This window comes from Branchiostoma floridae, chromosome 13 (assembly GCF_000003815.2).
Source record: "Branchiostoma floridae strain S238N-H82 chromosome 13, Bfl_VNyyK, whole genome shotgun sequence".
Lineage (NCBI taxonomy): Eukaryota > Metazoa > Chordata > Leptocardii > Amphioxiformes > Branchiostomatidae > Branchiostoma > Branchiostoma floridae.
In genome coordinates this window covers 14,523,221-14,547,293 of record NC_049991.1, presented here as the reverse complement: position 1 = coordinate 14,547,293, position 24,073 = coordinate 14,523,221, and the positions used below count along the sequence as shown (strand labels likewise).

Sequence of the window (24,073 nt, the reverse complement as noted above, 5' to 3'; positions counted from 1 at the left end):
ATATGTTTTGGTCACAAAACACATAAACTTGGTGCATGGTAGGTTTTATTCAATGATTTCCAGAATTTACTGTGGCAAGTGCAGGATGCATGATACATGTACATTTTGTTGTATCATCATAAGTTTCCTTCTGTCTTTGGGATTAAGTATTGTCAGTCAGTATGGTCATATTTGAAGTATGTATAATAAAAACATGCCACTGTAAGAAGTGTATTCTTTTAAATGCTTTTGTAGGACTCCCTGTGAATCCCACAAAACTAGGACAAACTTTTGCCGGGGCTGTCTTGCCACAACTTAATTCAGACAAAAAAAGATTTGCCTGTACTTGATAGGTTTGGTCTCAAAAAAAGCGTCAGTTTGATGTCCTTCCAGGCCGTGGATACCAAGAGCGGCAACAAGCTTATCAAACAGTCAACATGATGCATTATTGTTTTGGGGGGACATGACCGAATAGCATGCAAGCTTACTGTAATTCCTGATTTTTTCAATGTACTGTTATGTTCACAGTTTTCACGATGACAACTGTAACATGAACTTATCATTACTGATGACAAATAATTCACAAACTTTTTTTATGTGCACTTGCCGCGGCAGTGAACATTTAGTTCCGAGAACAAGTTAAATTTTCTCAGACCTTGAAAGTTTGATACCGAGAAGACAAAGTGAATTATAGTACCTCCCACAAGGTCAACAAAATGTCAAACAGCTAAGTAAGTCTGTGAGTAAATGGCCTTGTGCCAGGCATTCCTGTACAACACTTAACTACAAGTGCAGATATTGGCTTGAAAAATGGTTCCGTCTCAAGTTCTTTGCAAAGCTGTGCATGGCTTGCAGCCAGGGGAAATGGTAGTATTAGCTCTACAGTGCACTTGATGGTGTGTAGGCTTGGGTATGGCTCTACCACACAAATGCAATGTCTGACATCATTTGCACCCTGTTCCCATTCAGCTCACTCCTGTGGAGCAACTTCATCCTTTACTGTGCTTGAAAGAAACTTTAACCTAAAACAGTACAGCGTAGTTTCCAGGTTTTCTTACACTTTCTGTGGTGGTTATAGTCCATGGGCCAGGACCCCAAATTTTACATATTGGTACTTTGGTATTTTTCAAAAGTAGAAGACCTGTGGTATATATTTTAATGTGATAGCCATTCTGGTATGGTAGCTTTATACCGGATATCAGCCTTATTTAAGACATGAAATTTCTGAATCATTTAGATGGTGATAGGTTTGAAGGTTGATAGCCGGTAGAAAGCTACCAAATACATGTACCAGAATGGTCATCACATCAAAATATATACCACAGGCCCATGAACTAAGAAATTTAAAATGTTAGCTAAAGAGAGGAGGAAAAAATAGTGACAATTGTGCAGCAACCTGAGATGTGTGGGTCATTAGTTAAGGGCTCAGCACCTTGCTCTGCTTGAAGTTACCTACTTTCTGGTTAGGATGCAAAGGCCTGGGATCAGCGTTCCCGCCAGGTTCTTGAAAGTATGCGTCCAAATATTGGGGAGGGGGGTAATGAGCGCCGGAGGCGCGAGACGAGCGCCGGAGGCGCGAGACGAGCGCCGCAGGCGCTCGCTTTCTAGGGGGGTCCGGGGGTGTTGACCGCCGAAAAGAGGCACAAGACATCGTCACGGAAAAACTTGATAGTTCAGCCGCAATCTGTCCAATCAGGCAAAATAAGGTGTTGTACAAATCAGGACAAGATGGCAAAGGAAGTGCAGTTTATTAGACGAAATATTCATATGAGAGGAAGGAGATTCATCGAGTTAAAGTTGACCGATTTTCCCAGGATTTCCTATGGGTTTCGCCATTGCTAGCAAGCCAAAATACGCACCATATGGGGGTTTCGAGGTGTCCGTTATATAGGGCGAGGCTCGACTGTTTCCGGGTCACACTGGCAGTAATACGGCAGTGGGCGATAGCATGATTTTAGCAACCTCAACCAGCGGTTTCCTGTTAGCCTGGTATCCAGCCGTAATATAGTTATATTACGGCTGGATACCAGGCTAGTTTCCTGTTGATATAGCCGTACGGTTATCCTCAAGTATGCTGTATACGTTCAGTCCATGAACAAAGAGAGCAAGGAGCGGTTAATGAGGAGCGGTTACTTTAGTCAAGATATAACGTCCTTGGTTACATGAGGTAACAACAGTTACTCCTTCCAAACCAAAGGCATCTACACTACGGCTGTGCACTTCTATGGAATTCGAAGTAACAATAAATTGTACGCTATGCAGACCGGCCATTTGGTACAGATAGAAGTTTTTGTGTCATAAATTATTCTACGGGCAAGGTAAGGCTAAATGTTGAAATAATGCGCTATTGTGAAACAAATAGACACTAGATGACTGGAAGTTAGATTATACATACTAGTAAAAAGTTTACGGTTGCCTTTGCTCGACTAGTTGTGTGGGAGATAAAAAACTATGTCAAACCTATCGGACAGCTCATTTCAAAGTGTATACGCAACCTAACTGAGGATGACAAACCAGCCAAAGACACACTTGAGAACTGCGCCTTTAAAGTGTATAGTAACTAACTGGGGTGTAAACTTACATACTAAAGAAGAAAACTTAAAAAGGAAGCCTTTTTCTAAAACAAAAGATTGTCAAGCCCCTGACTCACCTAACAACTCCGTTCTGTAAGTGTATACTAACCGTGAGAGAACGACGAGAAATCTTTTAAGGAAATCTTTTTCTGAAAGAAAAGTGCGTCATGCCCATGACACACCTACGAACTACACTCTCTATTTGTATATTAACAGAGTACGAAAAGAAATCTTTTAAGGAAACCTTTTTCTAAAAGAAAAATGCGTCATGCCCATGACACATTTAAGAATTGCGCTCTCCAAATGTATACTAACAGAGAATGAAGAAAAATAGTTTAAGGAAATCCTTCTCTTTTATAAAAGAAAAGTGCGTCATGCCATGACACACGTAAGAATTGCGCTCTCTAAGTGTATACTAACAGAGAACGAAGAGAAATATTTGAAAGAAACTTTTTCCTTTTATCAAAGAAAAGTGCGTCATGCCATGACACACTTAAGAATTGCGCTCTCTAAGTGTATACTAACAGAGAACGAAGAGAAATGTTTGAAAGAAACTTTTCTCTTTTATGAAAGAAAAGTGCATCATGCCATGACACATTTAAGAATTGCGCTCTCTAAGTGTATACTAACAGAGAACGAAGAGAAATATTTGAAAGGAACTTTTCTCTTTTATTAAAGAAAAGTGCGTCATGCCATGATACACTTAAGAATTGCGCTCTCTAAGTGTATACTAACAGACAACGAAGAGAAATCTTTGAAAGAAACTTTTCTCTTTTATTAAAGAAAAGTACGTCATGCCATGATACACGTAAGAATTGCGCTCTCTAAGTGTATACTAAGAGAAAACGAAAAGAAGTCTTTTGAAAGAAACTTTTCTCTTTTATCAAAGAAAAGTGCGTCATGCCATGATACACGTAAGAATTGCGCTCTCTAAGTGTATACTAACAGAGAACGAAGAAAAATATTTGAAAGAAACTTTTCTCTTTTATCAAAGAAAAGTGCGTCATGCCATGACACACTTAAGAATTGTGCTCTCTAAGTGTATACTAACAGAGAACGAAGAGAAATATTTGAAAGAAACTTTTCTCTTTTATCAAAGAAAAGTGCGTTATGCTTAAGAATTGCGCTCTCTAAGTGTATACTAACAGAGAACGAAAAGAAGTATTTGAAAGAAACTTTTCTCTTTTATCAAAGAAAAGTGCGTCATGCCATGACACACTTAAGAATTGCGCTCTCTAAGTGTATACTAAGAGAAAACGAAAAGAAATCTTTTGAAAGAAACTTTTCTCTTTTATCAAAGAAAAGTGCGTCATGCCATGATACACGTAAGAATTGCGCTCTCTAAGTGTATACTAACAGAGAACGAAGAGAAATATTTGAAAGAAAATTTCCTCTTTTATGAAAGAAAAGTGCGTCATGCCATGACACACTTAAGAATTGCGCTCTCTAAGTGTATACTAACAGAAAACGAAGAGAAATCTTTTAAGGAAACTTTTTTTTGAAAGAAAAGTGCGTCATGCCATGATACACCTAAGAATTGCGCTAAGTGTATACTAACAGAAAACAAAGAGAAATCTTTTAAGGAAACTTTTGTCTAAAACAAAAGTGCGCCATACCTATGACACACTTACGAATTGCGCTCTCTAAGTGTATACTAACAGAAAACAAAGAGAAATCTGTTAAGGAAACTTTTTTCTGAAAGAAAAGTGCGTCATGCCCATGATACACCTAAGAATTGCGCTCTCTTTTTGTATCAGAGTACGAAAAGAAATCTTTTAAGGAAATCTTTTTCTGAAAGAAAAAAAAGGTCAAGCCCTGACACACCTAACAACTGCGTTCTGTAAGTGTACACTATCAGAAAACGAAAAGAAATCTTTTAAGAAAACATTTTCCTTTCTCTGAAAGAAAAGTGCGTCATTTCTATGACACACTTAAGAATTGCGCTCTGTAAGTGTATGCTAACAGAGAGCAAAGAGAATTCTATCAAGGAAACTTTTCTAAAAGAAAAGTGCGTCATGCCCATGACACATTTAAGAATTGCGCTCTCTATTTGTATATTACAGAGTACGAAAAGAAATCTTTAAAGGAAACATTTTTCTGAAAGAAAAGTGCGTCATACACATGACACACTTAAGAATTGCGCTCTCTTTTTGTATACTAACAGATTACGAAGGGAAATCTTTAAAGGAAACCTTTTTCTGAAAGAAAAGAAGGTCACGCCCATAACACACCTAAGAATTGCGCTCTCTATTTGTATATTAAGAGAGTACGAAAAGAAATCTTTTAAGGAAACTTTTTTCTAAAACTGGCAAAAACGTTATCAGGCTAGGGCAAAGTTGCATGGTATGTCAGGTGCTGACCGCAGACTCCCTTGAAATAAGCCTGTTTGTTTAACCGTCAGACAGCAGATTCTCAGTGTGAACCAAGGCTCACAGTTTGATAAGGTCCTTGGCCACATCAAGTAAATAGTCCATTTCTGAACTCAGCTGAACCTCCTTGCTTCCAACGATACTGAGTCAGGACACGCGGACTCCACGGCTACGCGTTCTGGTATGACCTCTCTGTTGCGACCCGGAAGTATACTGGATATACTGGAAAGCGGTAGCCCAGAAACCCCCATGCAGTACGAAATCGTCGCCGAAATCAGGCATTTCACGGCAGTTTGAAGGCCAACTTTAGCTCTTGAAATCTCACCGTAACATAATATCTAAAAGTTCAAATGCACTGTATGTGATAGATCAACTTGTCAGGATCACGTAGATACCTTTTATAGCATAATCTGGCGAATATTATCTTTTCTATCGAGTTTTTCCGTGATGATGTCTTGTGCCTCTTTTCGGCGGTCAACAGGGGGCATGCTCCCCCGGGAAAATTTGGATTTTCAAACCCTCTAAAACACAATTTCCTGCAATTTGAGAGGAAAATCATGCGCTTGAGATTGGATGTCGGTTGCCTCTTTTACCCCCGTTATTCAGTAATCGAGCGACGACCGCCCTCTCGAACCCCCAAAATACGTTATATGAAAAAAAAAAAAACTATAAGCACAGGGAATCAGCCTTCCGTGATCTGGCCAGGGTATAATTTGTCCAGACATGAAAATTTTTGATGCTTCGCAACAGGGCTCTAGCCAGTTCGTCAGCCCATGGAAACATTTTGCCAATTTTTTCCGCCATTGAATAAAAAAAGGTCTAACGTTACCGAGTCGTGCGATCGATGTTGCGCCCTCCCGCATCAAATAGTTTTCCGAGACGATAAAATAACGACACCATCACGCACATTTTGTGTTTTTTTTTCTATTTTTCCCGATGATTTTACTCAAAATTTTCGTATCGGTGGGGTTTTACAAGGCCGTGCCGTCATTTTCCACGAGCGTGCGACCTCAGGTAACCCCGTTTTCGGCGTGAAATCTTTGGCTGGATTTCTTTTTAAATAGACCAAGAACGTTATACATTACTCGAAGGAGGACGATATGCTGCCTCTTTGGTAGTGATCAGTGCCGGTGTAGCCTTGAAGCAGTAGCCAGAAAGACGTCCCAACGTGCTGGGCGTTGCGATCTACGATCCGTCTGGGGAGGGGGGCGTGCCGCGCCATGTGCCACGGAGGCCAGTGCCAGTGCACAGCCGACTCGATCGACGCTTGACGACAATATTACGGCCCCTTTTCTGCCACAAATTTTGTCTTTTTGAAACATAAGAAATTTTGCAAATAACAAATAAAGTGTACAGTTTTGCATTCTTCACTTATTTACCGCGCACCGCTTTTTTAACTTGGATAAATGGGGAAACTTTAATAGTAAATTGTTAGCAGCTAGGGAAGAAACTTGCCAGGCGACACGGTCGGCTACCAATATCACAAAACAACGTCACGTGCGCCTAATACTCCGTAACTTTTGTTTTTTTTCCCGGTGACCAATGACAGAGTACAACATTACATTTATCAAACGCTGATTGGTTATTAAGATGATTGGATTTGGACCTGGTGGCCAATCTAGACTGCTTGGCGCCGGTGGCCTGTTGCCAAAGATACCGACTGCCAATCAATTGCCCACAGCGTGAGAACTTTTGTTGAGATGTGCAACACTCGCGCAGAACAGTTTGTTTGTTCAATAATAATATACTAGTATTAACCACAAATCTTTAACAAATACGTGAAAATGAGGATAAGTAAGTATCATGTTAAAATCAGAATATAAAATCTATATAAGATTTCTTCCAGACGAGTGTTAGAGAATGCTGACTGTCAGATGTATGTCACGGACTACAAAAAATTACATTGCGCAACGGACAGCTCAGACTGGCGCGTGGCTGGGTGTGTCGCACATGGGTCCGCTAGTTGTAAAACGTGCCGCGCTCCGCCCCATGCCCAGACTACTGGGATGACCGGAAAGTGAACAATTTGAAGTATAAATTGTAAAGGTAGGATTCCTTCTTATAAACACAGATTTTTTGAAAGATTCCAGATACATTTTGTACACTGGTGGTACAGGTCAGCCTTTCTTTCAGATTTTTTTATGGACGCATTCAGCCGAGCCGAATGCGTCTTTCCAGAAAAAAATGCGTCCAAAGACGTAAAGACGTATGCCTGGCGGGAACGCTGCCTGGGATACTTCACCAATCATTTCCACAAATTAAATGTATTAGTAGATTTCATAGCATGGGGAACACAAGAATTGACCCACTCAGCTCTGGTAACAGTTCTAACATTTTCCTTATTCATGACATGTTTGCAAAAAGGAATTGATGACCTCACTAATTTGAATTGTGGTGGACAGTCACAAAAGGCTTTGTAAATTATGATCATACCCCAAAATCCTTATCGGTCTCATTGTTTCCAGGTGAGGCCAATATCATATTGAACCCCCCTTTTATCTACCACTACTTCCTATGAGACTAGACCATTTGTAACCTTAAGTGGAAAAGAACATTACTGTGGATGACATGGCAGTGATCTGGGACGCTATTATGTCTGTGCTGTGGACAAGCTGGCTTCCTTTTAGGCCCAATGGTGCTAATGTCATTCTTCAATTGTTGTCCAGTTTTAAAAGGCTGATGATTTAGAAGTCTGGCAGACTAACCTACATGTACATGCGTATACAAACTAAGGCATAATACAAACTGTATAATGTATTCTAGTGGCTGCCTACAAAACTGCTGATTACAAGACCATTTTCATGAAGTTTGATGTAGTCTGTTTATCTCACACCTACTCTGACTTTTATTTCCATGTGCTCAAGACTTAGTATTACAAGTCATCTAAGCCTAGAGTTACACATGATTGTGCTTATAGACAGAACACATATACATGTAACATTTGAGCAAAGACCTTAGAGATATAATAACTTACAATATCATACCCGAATCCAGCATACTTCTCACTGGATGAATTTTTCTTACCTTTGTACAAATATGTTTTCCATTTCAAAGTAATATTTTTATATGATTGAGCACACAAAAGTGCCAAAAATTTGAACTTTACATGACATGACATTTTGACTCACCAGTAGTATATAATGTTATACCAGCATACATGTACATATACCATCAACATTCCTAGCCAACATCCTGCAAAGGGTAACAGGTTGCCCATACCCCATATTACATTACAAAGTCTACATCAAAGATTCTTGTTCCATTGGGAAGTATGTCGGGCAGCATCGCATTGCGATTGAAACCTTGTTCAGAGGTTTCCTTTCATTCTGGCTGCAACATTTCCTTTGGATGTGTCACAAGGGAATAAATTTAGCAGCACATAGTGCTTAGAGTGAATTGAAAGGGAGCACTACACAGGCGTTATTTACACGCATATAGAAGTGAGTTACAAACTCAATTTTAACATGAAGGCAAAGGCATTACAGCATACAAGGCCTGGTACTTTTAGATGGATCCATCGCAGGCTAAAAGGGTCGAGAACTTCTGTATCAATGCAAAGTAAAGTACATGTAGCTTTACATGGCATGCATTGAGTATCATATAGCACATACAGAATGTACATGTATGTAGCATGTATTACAGGCATATTGAGCCCATATCTTGTTTGGAGCTCGACTCTTCGAGGATAAGAATTTTGCCTCTACATTATTCTATAATTACCCAGGGCAAAGGGTGTGAGTACTGTGTAAAATTTATTCTCAGATCTACATATACATGTATGTCTGAGGGCTGTCTCCAGATTTTACTTATTTTCCATCCCAGCTGTTGTTTTGGAGCCCTTGTTGTTGATTTTTGTTGTTAAATGTGTCATTCTAAGCTAAGGAAAAAGCCTTTTCAGCAATTTCACGTCAGGAAGTTGATATTTTTTTCATGGCTGGTGAAAATTTTGCCCAACAAATGCATATCCGTTCCAGGATGTAAAGACTGGTCCTGGACACAGGACAAGATTGTGTATATCTATCTGATATCATAGTCCAATTTGTATATAACTACTTTGACATTCGGACCAATAGGCAAACGGTCAAATCTTTTTCCAACCATCCATAATAATGGGCAGGAATTGACCCTTACCACAGGGTCATTTGTCATCATAGTGGCAAATTATCCTCCATTTAGGGCTGATTCAGAAACAGAGTGTCAGGGAGGTGGGCAATATATCATCCACTATACAGTCTCATGTTATCAAGGAAATTATCTTATTCCAAACAATATTTTGCTCCTGGAGAAATCAGTTAATTCATATACGGATACTTGAAAGTATATGATAAGTAAGCAAACTGAGAATAGTAATAATATTCTTGTTTGGTTGGCTAACAGCCTGCAAGCACATTGTAGCCATTGAAACATACTTAATTGCATACTTGGTGTTAAAACATAATAAGGCAATGAAGGTTAAGCGATACAAAATAGAACAATCACATTACGTTCATAAAGTAATTCAGTACATTCAACATGATGTTCCACTGCCAGAGACTGCAATGAGCAAAATGTAATGTGAAATATGTAATTCTGTCCCTGAAAAATGTTTTTAGGCTAGTTTTGAATTCCTTTGAAATCTTAGCTGACATTTTGGCCTTTGGTCATTAAAGGAAATATTGTAGCTGCCAATCTCATAGATTTGCAGTGCTGTTTAAGGTGGTTTTGAGCAGCAACTTCTGACTTTGAATGCATTTGTAATCCATTTTCATTACATCCACAGGTGCATGGACAGCAAAGCCTATTGACTTGTTAAAGTGATTTCCCTGCCAGGCTGATGGGGTCACTACGCAGCACCAGGTCTCAAGATGTGGTCGGGCACGAATCAAAAACATGCCTGGGCTGTTCCAAGATAGTTCATGGGAGGATAAGAAACTTGTCACCATCAAAGCCTTTTTAACGTATAGATTTTTACTTTTCCATGGACTAAGCAACACGATCATAGACGTTTTCTTGGAAGTCCCCGTCAGAATATTTGCATGAAAGCCCACATTAAGAGACCTACTGCACATTGTACTCATGCAAATACATTTTGTAACTGCATTGATGACATAGAACCTTTCGAGGTGAAATTCCAGGACATCTTATTAACGTTAGAAAGGAAAGGAAAGTTATTTCATCAGCAATATTTTCAGCACCATGGAAAGACCCCACAATTCTGTTGACGTACATTTACAGTGGAAACCAGCTATTTGCAATACACTTTGGTGCAAAAATCGGCTAGTTGCAAAGAATTCTGAAATCCAAAACCATTTCCCATTAACACCATTGTTCGCAGCACCCCATATTTGCAAAGCCAAAATCGGCTTATCAGGGGAAAAAATTCAAAATGCAACACATGTCGCACCAAGAATACTCATTTGAGCCCAGCTTTCTCTGAAAAATCTAACAAGCCATTTTAAATGTAATCTCTTTTCTTAGAGGTATGTAGGGTGACTTAAACCATACTTCTCCTTGAACTAGAGAAGGCTTCCTAGACTTGCACCCACATTGCAAAGTTAAACATATTTTGGGTAAGGCGTCAACAACAGTGACCCCCGTTGAACAAAGTTCTTCAAGGTCTCCTGCAAGATGACCTGAGTGTTCCGAAGCATAATCCTGGACCACCAAGGTATTTGTAACACAAGGATAAGCAGGTAGAAGTAAATGGAACTTTTCAAGCATAAAGTCACATGCTTGAGGCAAAATGGTTGCCACCAAGCCCTTGAATTTCTTATATCGTCAGAAGGGACCAGCCATTTTTGCTGGACGCATTTGAAGCACCCTTTGGAGCCATAATGTAGGGATCAATTGCAGAATGCAAGGGCAGGATGAAATAAGACTCTGATATACATTTCTAATGCCCTACCCAAGACATTAACTGGATATATCTTGACATACTGTCTGCGAACAAACAGGCAGACAAGGTGTCTGAGACTCTAAGACTATATCAAGAGACATCCCATCATTTGAGGCTAAAGGGATAATTAAGACTGCTCTTTGTACGCTGCAAACATGAAGAAACAAGCTAACTTCAGGCAGACAACTATTAAACTTGACGATGTGATCAGTCATTTGATCTCCATGAAAGTAAAGTAGAGTAGGCAGAGATGTAATCAAAAGCTATTTCATCTGAAACTGCTGGTTGGTTAGGTTTACGTTTATGTTGGGTGGGTTAGCCAGCTTGGAACAATTTCATACATGATGACTATCTAAAATGAAAGGAAGAGGTATCCAATAACGTTTCTAATGCCCAGGTGAACATTTTGAAAGGAATAGCCCCGGGAGCAATATAGGCCTAGGCAGTGAATAATAGTAGGTAGAGCTTGGAGCTTAGGTTTTCCTTGTCAAAAGCAGAAGTTCACCAAAGTTTACCACTGATTATCTTTTATAAGTGTGATTTATTAGTGTTTCACTGCAGGAGTTCTTGGCATAACAAGCTAAAAGCTAAGCAGGTTGCTTTAAGAATTCCATGCAAATGTCAGGGTCTTTAAAATGCATTCACCCAAGGACGTTTCAAGCAGTGACCTTCCAATACCCTGTTTCAAATTCCACTTAGGATGCCGACAGTGCAGTTATTGTGTCCTTCCTCTCTGCACAGCACAAAAGGTCTTACAAAAACATCCAGTCTTTACTTGTGAGCTGTTCAAATCACCCTTGACAAAGAGTCCATATGTTACATTTTCACAGCACGACAAGACCCTGGCAATGCAGAGCTACAGAATAATTTTCATGCCTACTCTATTGTTGACTATTTTAACATGTTATCAACTTTAAAAGAAAGAGAGATAAAATCAGGAAAAATTGAAACCTTGCTCGTGCTGCTAATAATGAGATCTCATAATTCCATCAAATCTGTGACCTTTACATTTGTTTTTAATGTTACAACAAAAATTAGGTCAACTCCATAAATCACTATAGAACTAAACTGCATCAAATGTTATCTATAAGCATGTCATTGAGATACAGAAGCAACATGTTATAGAATCATGGGCAACAGATATCATGTGGTGACCCACCTCACTGTCTTTTTAAATAGGCTAAGTTTCACATTTATGCTATGTCCTTTGCCGGAAAGGCAATGCATTCAATTTGATAATGTTCAAATTTGAAAATATATGTTTTGTGACGAAAATAGATTGCAGCAAGTGGAAAAGGTAGTGTGAAAGTTCTAAATTGCATCATAACCCTTTCCTCAGCATTTTGAACAAAATGTTAACTTGATGATCAGCAAATTCGAGCATTTGTTAGGCCTTGCATTGGTCTGAAAGGAGTTGGACTGGAAAATAGGCAGGCCACTTGTTTGCGAGAGCACTAGATTTTTCACAAAAATATGTTACTGCATGTAGACTCAATCAAACAGCTTAGCTGTCATCTCATGAACAAAATGCTGTATACAAAGGTGTATATTGTAGCTATCAAACAAAATTTCTGGTAAGAGCAAGAGCTGTCTACCACTCAAAGATCATAGCCGCAGCATGCCCAGAACTCGAGATATCAAACCAGGAAGTTCCACTGCAGTACCGTAACAGGTTGCTAGGGGGCCCAAAATCTAATCGTTTTCAGGTCTCATCAAGACCTACCCACAATAATACAATATCAATACCCGAAGACCCGAATATCAATACAATCCATCCAGGCATTCTCGAGTTATGCTGGTCTTATACAAACACACCCACCCACATACAAATGCTACCCAAACCATAACAATCTTAGCGAAGGTAATAAACCCATCCTAGTAGGAAATTTCATATTGCAAAGACATCAAAGGCTTTAAAAATACATTTAGTCTGTGGCTATAGCTTGAGTGCCTTGAATAGAATAGAATACTATAACCAGTTCTTCTGTTTGCTGTCTCTCTCTCACCAAATAAGGCTTGAATCTTTGCTACAAGCTGGAATCAACGTCACCAATCAGCTCTCACAATTATACATGGCTCAGCACTCCCCCTTACATGTACCTAACTCTCTTTGGAGCTTGTCGACATCCTGTTGTTTTTGTAATTTAGATTAGACCATTAACTAAAAACATGTTGTTTTCATCATTTGGTTTCCAGGAATATCCTATGATGCTTCCATTCATTTCCAACTATGAGGAGTAGATTCAGTATTTTAAAGTTGTAGTAACAATTGATTATCTGATAGTGATTAAATGTAAGTCACAATGTGAGAAAAGATATAGATTCTGTTACATGTTCTAGTGCATTGTATACCTATCTATGCAAATAGGTATGCAATGATATGCCTTAACTTGCATTTTCTATAAACAGGCTCATTTTTAAACCATTAAACAGCCAAGAAAAGACAGGTTCACAATATCTGTTACTTGCTCACCTTAGAATATTTTTTTCATAGCCAAAAAAGTATTAAAGAATCGTTGTCATATTTACCAAGACCACGGGCTGGCTTTCAGTACAGGTGTTTTGGGTACGCCCCACGGCATGGCTGTTTCTCTCGGTCTGCAGGCAGCGTTTCTCCTCGTGTTAATAGCCTACTACTGCCTGGGTCACCTCTGCGCACAGCTGCATATACATGTGGAATCCTTTCCGGACCGGTGCAGTAATACTCACTGACACTTTTGCACTCTCAATCCTCCTTTTTAATGCACCTGAGCTCCCTACGGCTTCGTGAGCACGACTCCACTTCCCACAGCCAGCATGCGAATTGTGAGAAGTGACAGAATTGTGAGAAGCGACACAGTGTGAACCAGTAAACTGGACACCAGACGTACTTTGAAGAGTGCTCCACAAACAGTGGATTTAGGCAAATCCTACTCTCTCTAATGCAGGCAACAAGAGGGCACATCCCCTCCACTTGGAGTATAATGATGTTGGACAATTCACCTGAATCATTTCCCAAACTGTTAGTAGTGTTACATTCATGAAACGACCAACCTCAGCTGATTAATTTCAAATAAAACAGAGCCAATGGGAACCACAGATGTGAGAGAAACCTTATTAAGCCTGGTTGCCATGAACACCACAGGCCATATGGGCCACACCACATCAATATGCTGCTTCTCATATATATATTTCAGCCTTTTGAACTAAAAATATGCAAATGATGAAAATATTGGCATCACAGTTTTTAATAGCTTGATCACTAAATATACACACATGTGTTGTCAAAAATAGTGCAACATGTAAACAAACAGTGCCTATTTCCTGGACAAAATGTGGCTAGAAAACTAATGCTGCTACACCATAGTTAAGAGTTCCAATCCCAGTGTGCTTTCAAATTGCTCCTTTCTCAGCTGCAACTTTGTCTCTGGGAACAATAAACAGCTAGTTTATCTATTGGGTGACCTACTGGAATATATTACATTGTTGTCAAAATCATGGCATTTAGGGATATCAATTTTCAAATCACAATATTTTCAAAACATTGCAGCTTGAAACTACAGTATCCCAAACTACCTTCAAGTTGTTTTAAAAACAACGAATATAGGTAACCCCATGGATAAAGAGCTAAGTGTTACGTGAAAAGTTCAATCTACATTGTATCTGTTGTATCTAACCTTAATTCTATGAACCTTAGAGCAGTCAACTACAAAGAGGCCTTAGGTTTTTGCTGTATGGTGGTTATAACTGTATAAAATATAATTCTTACCAGATATTTGCAATTATTTTTCAAAGAACATCATAAAAATCCTTTAGTTTCAATTTCCTGTTTGGTTGGAGCAAGGACGTTATATAAAGACGTCCTTGGTTGGGGGGCAATCCTGAGAGCGTTTGATGATGTCTTATGATAATTCATGTATGCAGAATGAGGGTAATTGAATATGGAGGATCTGCAAAAGATTGAAGCTGGCGCAAATTACACACCTGAACCAAGGAACTACATTTTGTACCTTTCTGTCTTTTCCTTGAGTTCCTTCTTAAAGAAATATTTGGTGAGACATTTTTTGTTTTATGTAAGATCTAAGACAACATTTTTTTCTTAGAAATAATAACTGCAAATGTTACATTATAGAAAGCAGACAAGTGATTGAATCAGCTTTCCTGAGTGGAAGCAACTCAGACATTAACTCTGTTTATTCAACAAAATGTATAAGAACTTCATCAGTACCAGAGAATGCATCCAAGAGAAGCTCATTTTCAGTAGTCATTACCACATTTTTTTTTCAGCAGCAAACATAAAGAACAGGCTGTGCCCATGATGGTATTAGAAATGACTTCCTAACTGCATCCACATGGCATTTCTTGTTATTTTTTTAGATAAATGACAATCTTGGGGAACCCTAAAACTGATGCGACCGTGCCAATAAGAAAAAAGTTGCCTTCATCTTGAGATCTAACGTTAAGTAGTCAGGAAGACGAAAACACACAGAGTATGATATAAAGTATACACGTAATACATGTACATGTAGATTCTTCATTTCTGTTCCAGACCTTTATATCTTAATTCTTCTTTGACTTTGGTATTGACTTTGGCATTCGACAAAATCAGCATCCCTTTCCCGATAGTTTTTGGCAACTTATTTTTTTTTGTATGTACTTCCTTTGCAGCAGCTTTGTATGATTCACAGCTGTATCTTCAAAACTTTCTTTTTTATGAAAAGGACAAAAATTGGTGCCCGCAAGGATGTTACCAATATAACCAAATCAACATGGCCTTCTGATAAACCAAGGAGGTATTAAAGATATAAGGATGTAGAATACAGGAAGCAGCTTAACCTTTGCAGAAAGATAGCAGGGGATTCAGACTGAGCACAGCTAATGCCATGGGGCATGTGGGTTAGGTTAATGTAAACAACCATGAAAATGTCAATTTGATTTTGAAAACTTACATGCAAAGCATGTAAACAAGATGTGAGAAACTGATTTCAAAATAGAATCATAATGATTTGTGATGATATTGGATAGGATGATCCAGTTAATAACTTTACCAGTGAGGTTGTGTTTCAGTTTGTTGGTTCAATTGGTCTAGCTGTTTGTTGGTTGGTTGGTTGGTTCTTTGGTTTGTGAAAGAATCCATGGATAGGCTATTTTTAGTATGTGGTTACTATGTACTAGACCTTGACCTAATAATGGAACAACTATTGGATATTGGGTGACTCAAGCGGTCTCCTTTGGAACAGCAGTTACAGTAATGTTGTTTCTATCACCCGCAGGACAGAAGTGAGGAAACTCTGAGAATTTTTCATAATTCTAATTTGTTCTTTGGTAATTTATGAACTCAAGGTAAGCACAGTTAACAGTAAAATTGTAAAATTTAGGATGCCATTCGAATACTTAAGGTGCAATGGTGAGATGCATATGCCAGTGACAACTGCAGTTTGCTGATAATATGACAGAGGCTCTCGTTGTACTGCATAAAATTCTGTAATGCCCAACAAGTCAATTGACTAGTCTTGAACAAGGTTGTCCCTTTTGACAGGTTTGTCTGTAATGTTATGTGCAAATGACATGGGTGCCTGTACTACTTCAATTTAAAACAAGATGCACCGAACCTCTTTTGATTTTTCTCTCACAATATTCAAGCGTCAAACCTTTGCTCATATGAGTACCCAGCACCCTTACTGAGAAGAGTAAGATTGACCAGGTGTGCTTTATATATATTTGTCAAAATGCAAACCATAGCAAAGCTGCCTTGTATCAGTTAAGCTACTTGAAAAAAAACACACTCAATTGAGGATGACTGCTTTTAAATTGTGCAAATTCAACTTAGATCAGTTACGTTATATGAAAGTTGATTTTCATAAATATCTTATTGGGATTTAGAGAAGACTTAGTGTAACATACATGCGCATAATTCCACCAGGTGCCATTATACTGCCACCTCAAAAAACGTTGTTATAGAGGCCTTCTCAAGAATGTCTTCAACACCTAAATATCTGAATTGAGGATATCTAAAATTTGGTGTTCAAGACAATCTTGGGAAGACCTCTATACTTAGTCTAACGTTTTTTCAGGTGGGTGGCAGTATTATAGCACCTGGTGGAATTATAACAGTCGATGTTACAATGAAAGTCCAAAATGTGTGGAGAAACATGATCTCTGACAAGATCAAAACTCTTGACCTCTAAGACTCCGTTGTACTGCAGGTATCGCATCTTGTGACCTTGGAATTGTTCCACAAATCTTTCAATCCAGGGAGTACATAATCCCTGAGTACTGCAAACATGTGAACTGCATTTATCGATATTATATAACGTTGCTACATTTACCATTGTATATACAACATGTATAATGTTAGTCAAATTTCATATGAGATGTGTTGAAACTAGAGAGTCAATTTGATAGCATAGTCCCCTCATAAGCATGATTACAAAGTATGACACATGGTTGTGTCCAATACAATTGTGTATGGAGAAGGCACCGCCTGGCTTTGACAATGTGACGACCAATGAAAGTGCAAGCAGAGCCTATAGATTCTCCAAGACTTTTCTGAGGTTTTACACCATATAACGTTACATCGATGCCATGGGGAAGATAAGTACCTGTAAAGGTCATTACAAAGATCTGATAAAGGCAGTGGTAGTTACATAAAGATGAAGGATTGCTGAAGCTTACTAAGAATTTGTGACATGGAAAATCTTGAGATACGGCAATCTCTTGGCCCTGCATCGAGGGATATCATGTTTTTATTGGATGGACATACAACCTAGGGTTTTCAACCAACCAACCAAAGGTTATTACTAGAAAAAAAACTAAGTCTGTGATTTTTTAAAGATCAGAATGAAGTGCAAGTGCATAGTTAGAGGACACAGAATACCTTTTGTGCACCCAAAATTGAAGCTGTGTATGTGTGACTTGATGGGTGCATGTACATGTATCTGTGTAGGTTTACGCACAGTTTTACATTATGCTATGTTTATCATTTATGTACAGTCGAATCGTAACATAAGGGCCAGTTGGCCAATTTGAAAACTTTTGATGATCCCTTAGCTAGATATTTATGATAATAGTACATGTAAAATGGTAGGAAAATAAGGGTTGATAATCATTTGCAATTAAAGTGAGTGCAAGAAATGGCGCACAATGACTGCCTGTGGGATGAATCTGGCCTGGGCACATTCATCAAATTCCATAAACTGTTCTGTTACAGGTTTGACATCCAGATATAACAAATACTTCTAAAATGTATCCAGTTTCTAGAGTCACTATTGTCTTGCATATAGACTGTTATGTTCTTCCATCAATCCATTCAATAAACTTTCTTTCATTAAGATGCATTCAATCCTTATATCAATTAGTTTCTGTTGATATTCCACACATTTTTGTCACTCTGCCACATGTACATTTAAGTATTACTGAGTGCTACAGATTACAAGGAAATTGTCTTCTGCCACTTAGTCTGACACAGTACTAGCACTAGTGATTGGACTGATTATCTAAATGATGCTTTTAGATTGAAGGTGAGGAAGTATTAGTGATGAGGAAAATTCAATTAGACAAGATTTCCACAGATGATTATGTAGTTGACAGATGTTACATTTTATACGATGTAGACACATGAAATAAATCAACCTGGTTACAAGGTTCCCCAAAATACACCTACTGGCACTTATAAGCCCAAATTAAGATGCTTCATAAATCAAGTGAGTATTTTATAATAATCTATAGCACATAAACATCAAATGGTTGGATACAAGCAAAAAACTGATTCATAGAACTAATGTCAGGGTACTAAAAGCCCAATAATGTGGCCAACTACATGTATCTACAATTTGTTGGTGCATTAACATCCATTGTCATAATACCGTCATGTTTACTGCAATTTCTCAAGCAATACTAATTTGATGAATGATCAACGCATCATTTTCCCCAGTTACATGTTGCTGTTAAGGCTTACCTTTGCCACTTCTGTTGTGTATCTTTTTTTGTCTCTCTTGTCCTGCTAGACAATCCTTTTTTTATGTTTCTAAAATTTCTTCTTGTCAATAAAGTCAAATTTCAGTACAAGGATTTTGGTCTCCATAAAGTATCCAACTATATCAACTATATGTACATATTCTGGGGAAAATGCCGAAATGCTTGTAACATTACATTACATTTCATTTCCTTTCATGTTGTTTACAAGAGTAATAAGCACAAACACTCATTAGTATGTTTATGAAAATTAGCGTTACACATTAACTTGCGGATGTTTTAGATAATCATAAATGTTACTGACTTTGTGAGTTTCATTTAGGGTACTCCGTTCCCTACAATTTACCTACAATAATTAAATCCAGAGTGGGGAAATTCTGTCATTGCTAATGTGCATAAGATCTTAATTTCAAACTACACTTGTTCTCCTATTATCTCCAAGAAAGTTATTAATTGCAGTGTCACTCTCAGTCAACATATAACGTTACTATCATTGAAGGAAAAACTGCCGAGTGACTTATTTTTGTCTGGACTGTCTTGAATCCTAAGAAATTGCTGAAATGCTGTTGCTTTCTCTTATTTTGCAAAACATGTTGCAACATCACTACTTTCAGCACCAAGAACAGCATCAAGGCATCAACTAACAGATAAAGGTTTTGTTACAACTTTAAGACCTTATATCCGTACACAAAATAAACCGCTTACCAACAAGCTTTCGATCAGTCCTATGGTCCTTCTCAAGTTGAAATGGCCCAAAGCCTATGTCACACATCCGGACCGGAAGTGTGACGTGAGCAAAGGGTCAAAGGTGCTTGGCAGTCGGTATCGGCCCCCGTCTCGGTTGAGGAAAGATTGGTGGGCTCTGATGTAAATGGCCTCTTTTACTCCCCTGAGAAAGTAATCCTGTTCGGAATCAAGTATCCTCACATAGGCTTTGGGTCATTTCAACTTGATAAGGATCAGAGGACTGATCGAAAGCTTGTTGGTAAGCACTTTATTTCGGTATGGATATAAGTTTTAACATAATGTTGACTACCGTCACAGATGAACTTACATTCAAGATACAGGTTGTGCTCCTTTGCAACATCCTCAGTCTCTTTTCATCTGATGGTAGTGCATGTGATGGTAGTGTATTTTTCAGAAAAATAGTATGGTGGAAAGCATTTCAGCACCATGGAACATTCCAATACATTTTTACATGTAGCCTTGAAGCCATCTTACCTAACTATGCAAAGGCTTGGTTTTGTATTCCAACAGAAATTACTATCTAACCTAACTATGCATGCAGTTCCACTGTGCGAAAGGGTGTGATTTCCGGACAAAGTCGGAGTTGACATATTTTTGGACATGCTAAATATTCGGACTGTGTCCGGGCACGATGTTCAATATTTCCCATATCTGGAAATATCATGAGTCAGGAATTGTCTTGTTATGTATCCGGACAAATAAGACTTTCCTGTTTTTCAAGATACGCGCCATTGACGTTTCTTGCCTCCGAATACGTGATATGTTCTACATTCTTTACATATCCAAGGTCCATATATTTCGATAAGGAATACCCGGACAAATTAGGAGTTTGCACGAAGCATGATGTGCATTATTTCTGGGCCATTGTCAGATGACATTTTCAATTCATTATGTCTCAGAATATCATGAGTCATGAAATGTTTCAGCACATGCCCGGACGGATAGAATTTCCCGTTCTTCTGAATACGTGTCAGGGACGTTTCATGTTTTCGAATTCATACTATTTTCTTTTCTTTCCATTTACGAGACAGGTATTCCATGGATTAGTTTTAGGACAGATTCGGAGTTAGCATATTCTGACCGTTACCGATAAAGGTATTCTATACGTGAATTGTGAATCGGTGATTGTTTTATTGCGCATCTGAACAAATAAGACTGCAATTTTTTACCGAAATTTTCGCTCCTTCCGAATTCATATTCCGTTCCATTTACGATAGATGTCCAAAACAGAAACATTCCAGATAATAATAATAATGGTTTTATTTCACAGAAGCATTTCGCAGCCCTTAGGCTGAATTGCACACTCCTTTCACATAGTAATTGATTAATATACAGCTGGGTAAAATCCTATACATACAATTCACGGCCTTAAGTTTAAAAGTATTTTTAAATTCTATTGATATGATTAACAGCAATAGGATAATCTCAGCGTTTGTATTGCTTACTAATCTTAAACATTTTACATTGGTATTTGGTCGTCGATACAATACATGATCATTTAACAATACAATAACAATACAAGAATTAAAATTTGATGGGGTTTTCATTCACATATCAACTTATGCACCTGTCTACATATTGTTATTTAGCAAGGTAGTTAGATATGGAATTGGGCTGTTTCTGTAGCGCTCTGTGTGTACTGGCAATGTTACTAGTTGATTGTTTTGTCGCGTTACCCTACCGCTGACGTCTCCTCTACGCTTGGGAAGCCAGTGTCGGTACTCGTCTGAGGCGTACAGGCTCTTCGCGAACTTCAAACAAAGGGCATCCCGTCTATCATTGAGTTTCTCCAGGTTTAATACTTGACATGACAGTGAGTAACTGTGGTAGCTACTTCCCAGTATAATCCTGGTTGCACGCCTCTGTATGTTCTCAATTTTCTTCCGTTGTCCGTTTGTCAGACCTCCATGCCACACAGGGGCGGCATACTCTAAAACTGGGCGAACAAAGCACTTGTAGACGGTCAGCAAATCCTCCACTGGTAAGTTGAATTGTCGAAGTCTGCACAGCAAGTATAACCGTTGGTTCCCCTTCTTGGTCATTTCTGTAACTTGACTTTCCCAACCCAGGTTTGCTTGAAATATGACTCCCAAGCATTTTGCAATGGGCACTACCTCCAGCACATGTCCATTGATGGAAAGAGGGGGTGGTGGTGGAGGGTTGCGGGCAAAGCAGATGTGCACAGCCTTGCACTTAGAGGGGTTAAGTTTCATCTTGTTTTCCTCGGTCCAGCTTGACAGGTTATCCAGGTCGTTCTGCAGCTTAGATGGTTCGGATGTGCGCCTTGATTCGACGAGGTTCAAATCGTCAACAAATTTTATCAGTTTTCGGACAACTTAATGGTTAGCAAATTACTTTTCTTGTCATACATTAATCTGAGATTGTTTTGTTGGGTATCCTAAAAAAGGTTTCCTATCTTGTCAAATACACGTCATTAACGTTTTTGCTTCTGTATATGTGTTTTTATTCTACAACGAGTATGCCCGATGTCAATGTATGTTTACTCTTTAATTTTCTGGTAATTAAAGCTTAAGCTTCCATATACATGTGCAAATATACTGACATCGACATTTACAATCAAATGACACAGAAAACAATCTTTGCGATGGTAACAATTATGAGTCAAGTATTATTGTGTCTTTGCATATCCGGACTATATCTTGAACAACATTCACTTAAAACACTCCACCCCAGCGGTGCAGTTTGGGATAGGTCCATATCCGGACAATATCTTGAACAAAGTTCAGTCAAAACACTCCACACCAGCGGTGCAGTTTGGGATAGGTCCATATCCGGACAATATCTTGAACAAAGTTCAGTCAAAACACTCCACCCCAGCGGTGCAGTTTGGGATAGGTCCATATCCGGACAATATCTTGACCAAATTTCAGTCAAAACACTCCACACCAGCGGTGCAGTTTGGGATAGGTCTATATCCGGACAATATCTTGAACAAAGTTCAGTCAAAACACTCCACACCAGCGGTGCAGTTTGGGATAGGTACATATCTGGACAATATCATGACAAAAAGTCACTCATGATATTAAACACCAGCGTTGCTGTGTGGGAATGGTCCATATCCGAACAATATCACGAGGCAACTTCACTCGTAAAGCGGTTATGCAAACTGTGCAAAGTGCCGAGCGTCGTTGCAGATAACAGCCTACACCGCGGCACCACGGCGTTTGCTGCTGTGTACAACTTTGAAACTGGTAAGTACATGATGCATTTATTCACAAAAATAATGCACAATGCCATGTGTTTCTGTGAAACAGGCATGATGGATGACACTAACTTGCTTGGAACCATCTGGAGGAGTCCTTAGGTAACAAGACTATATTAGGAAGTCACATGACTTGACTAGACCAATAGTAGACCAGCTGGTGACAGCAGTTAGGTTTGATACTAGATTTGAACCTTAGTTGCCGCTGCCGCTAGCCCCTACCGGACCAAGAAGTGAGTAGTGTAGCTCTCTAGTACATAGATTGTATATACATAGCAGTTAACCGTTCTTAGTTCCGTATATGTCTGTCAGCAATGTCTGTTATCCCTTCCTAGTGTTTTGTGTATTTAATAATTAGTAGTGTGATCTCTTTGTAAAGATTGTTGTATGATAGATCACTTCTCTTTCAGTTTGAACCCCCGCGTGTCATCCCCGGCTTGTTTACAAATTGCCCGTTCCATAGTTAGTTAAATTCTCATATCATTTTGTGCTGTAAGTGCTAACGGTTGCGTCTAAACTTTTCTGTCCTGTTGTTTTGGCTGGCTAAATCTTTAATAGAACCAAGGAGCAACTATAATCTCCTTGCTAGGACCAATGTGATTGTGTGCATATTCATTCCATTCGTTGTTTGGGGGTCCTTATCTGTGCCATCTGTGTGGCCCGCGCCCTTTGATGATAGCCGACTCCAGATTCCTGCCTTTGTCCCCGTCTTGCCCTGCTGTGATTTTTATGGCCGTGTTGTTTGAACAATTTTACATGTACCGTTCATGGGTTCGGGGCAGTTACTAGCCGTTTTTTTTTCCATTCCTGCCGCTGTCAGCCTCTGTTTCCCAATCGCCTGTCCTGCCATGCCGACGACCGAGGCCTACCTCCTGGTAACACTTAGGACAGTCTGTGCCCGGTGCTGTTGTATCCTGCCAGAACTGTTTCTACTCTGATGACGGACAGTGCCTGGACTATGCAATGGAGCGGACTGTCCTCGAGACGTGCCGTCGATATTGCGGGGTCTTGCCAGAGCATCTTCTGTCTCCAATGATCGTCCACTACCACAAAGACGCAGAAGAGGGCGCCCCGGACGATGATTCCACAGTCAACACGATACGGACTTATAGAGGACTTGAAAATGGACTGTCGTACTGATTTAGTAATGACATTTTTGTCCTACGAATATTGATTGTATGGTATATAACGTTAGACTTGTGTCGGATACTGTACATTTGATATTGTACATTTAAACTGATCAGTTTTGTTATGATGTTATTGACTTGGGCTTGATATTATTGGACCTGACAGTGAACTGTTTAACTTTGGCTTCGTTCGAGCTTCACTTTTTGTGAAGACCAATGAGGTTGTA

The 24,073-nt window shown here is 39.0% G+C and overlaps 1 protein-coding gene and 1 long non-coding RNA gene across 5 annotated transcripts in view; one reads left to right on the top strand and one right to left on the bottom strand.

Annotated features, from left to right (window-relative positions):
- Positions 1 to 10,228, top strand: part of LOC118428416 — a 23,587-nt gene extending 13,359 nt beyond the window's left edge. The window contains exon 3 of the long non-coding RNA XR_004832652.1: positions 9,681 to 10,228. This is a non-coding gene — a long non-coding RNA (uncharacterized LOC118428416). The remainder of the gene's footprint in view (positions 1 to 9,680) is intronic.
- Positions 1 to 24,073, bottom strand: part of LOC118428412 (BAI1-associated protein 3-like) — a 94,827-nt gene that overhangs the window by 58,254 nt on the left and 12,500 nt on the right. The window lies entirely within an intron of this gene.